This window comes from Chrysochloris asiatica, unplaced genomic scaffold (assembly GCF_000296735.1).
Source record: "Chrysochloris asiatica unplaced genomic scaffold, ChrAsi1.0 scaffold00454, whole genome shotgun sequence".
NCBI classification, from domain to species: Eukaryota; Metazoa; Chordata; class Mammalia; order Afrosoricida; family Chrysochloridae; genus Chrysochloris; species Chrysochloris asiatica.
In genome coordinates, this window is record NW_006408972.1 from 1,124,213 (window position 1) to 1,126,317 (window position 2,105).

At 45.1% G+C, this 2,105-nt stretch overlaps 1 pseudogene; it reads right to left on the reverse strand.

The window, feature by feature from the left end:
• Positions 1-843: 843 nt before the first annotated feature.
• On the reverse strand, positions 844-1,434 carry LOC102824576 (annotated as a pseudogene).
• Positions 1,435-2,105: the final 671 nt, after the last annotated feature.

Consider the following 2,105-nt stretch of genomic DNA (forward strand, 5'->3'; position numbering starts at 1 on the left):
AAAGTCAATAAAATATAGGTAAACATCTTTCTGGTTCTTTCTGCTTTTAGCCAAGATCCATCTGACAGCAGTGATAGCCTTCATTTCACATCCTCTTCTGTATCTGAGAAAGTCTCTGTCAATCTATGATTGCAGCTGTTTTTAAATTATCTTTAGCAAAATTTTACTTGCATGTGATGTTAATTATAGTGTCCAATGATTTCCACATTCCACTGAGTCACCTCTCTTTGGAACAGGCACAAATATGGATCTCTTCCTGTCAGCTGGCCAGGTAGTTGTCTTCCAAATTTCTTGGTATAGATGATGGAATGCCTCCAGTACTATATTAATTTGTTAAAAAATTTCTATTTATATTCTATCAATTCCCTGTGCCTTTTTCTTTGTCAATGCCTTCAATGCAACTTGGACTTCTTTCTTCAGTAACACTGGCTCTTGATCATATGATACCTCTTGAAGTGGTTGAACATCAACCATTTGTTTTTAGTACAGTGGCTCTGTGCATTCCTTCCTTCTTCTTCTTCTTTTTTCTTTACGTAAAAAGAAGCTTTATTGTTTTGATTTGGTCTATGACTTGGGAAAAGAGGGGCTTCAGGGCATTGACTATGCTGCCTCTGTGTCTGGAGAGCAAGGTTCAGGCATAAGGTACGCAGAGAGCAGGGGAATGCTGAAGGCCCTTCACAGAAGGTCTATGGAGAACAGGGGAATGATGAAGGCCCTTCACAGAAGTTCTGCAGAGAGCAGGGGAATGCTGAAGGCCCTTCACAGAAGGTCTATGGAGAGCAGGGGAATGCTGAAGGCCCTTCACAGAAGGTCTATGGAGAACAGGGGAATGATGAAGGCCCTTCACAGAAGTTCTGCAGAGAACAGGGGAATGCTGAAAGGCCCTTCACAGGTTGCAGGGATCCGTAGGCTCTTCCTAGTTATGATTGAAAGTGAGCCTCTTGAAGAGGTATTTGCCCAGCCCTGCCTGGGTACCGGCCATCCGATGGAGGTTGGTCAAGTGATCACCCATCTTCTTAATAATTTTCACCTCCTTGTCGAGGAAATGATTCTCCAGAAAGTCACAGAGGTGGTGGTGGGGGGGTCTGTGTGGGTAGCACCCACAGCATGCAGATCCTGAAGAGACTGGTTCAGATTCTTCTCCATGGTGTCCAGGGTTCTTCCCCACTCATCTTGGGAGGGCTTCTGCACGTCCTGGAAGAGTACTTGACCACCATGCTGGTTTTTCAGTTTCAAGAGATGCTCAGCACCCTTGTGCTTCTCCTTAACTAACTCAAAGAAGAAATGTCCCACGCCTTCCAAAGCCACATCATCACGATCAACAAAGAAGCCCAGAGAGAGGTAGGTGTAAGAGGCCCGCAGATGCAGATTAACCAGATGGTTGACGCTGGCCTCCACTTCAGCAGGGTAATTCTGACAGATCTGAGAGCTCATGGTTGGTCGAAGATTTGGTGCTAACCACACACACAAACAAAACAGTGTTTAGCTGGTCCCGGTAACAGGGAATGCTCAAGAAGAGGGTCCCGGAGAAAAGATTGTGCCTAAAGAAGTTGTTAGAGGTGGACCAAGGCTGGAGGTAGGGAAGTCTGTGGATCTGTTCCATCCAAACACGGTTGAAACAAGACACAGATCCACGGGACTGCAGCGTGAACTTCCTTCCATCGTCTTTTGATGCCTTCTGCATCGTTTAATATTTTGCCTGGTGTTGTTATTATTGTGAAGTGTCATTAAGTCACAGCCAACCTGAGGGAGACTCATCTTCCAGAACTGTATCTGATGATGCCTTCATCATATTTCAGTAGTCTATAATCTGGTGCTGACGGTGTTCCACTGCTATTCATAAGGTTTTCAGTGACTAAATATTCAGAAGTAGTCTGTCTCTCCTTCTTCCTAGACTGTTTTCCTCAGAAAGCTCATCTGAAACCTGTCCACTGCGGGTGACTCTGTTGTCATTTAAAATACCCCTGGCATAGCTTTCAGAATCACAGCACCATAAAAATCACCACAATATGACAAACAGACAGAGGAGTTGTGGGAACTCCAGGGCCACTGGGTCTAACCCTTTGTCTTGTTCCTTATCACTGTCACCAACTGGCCCTTGTGAG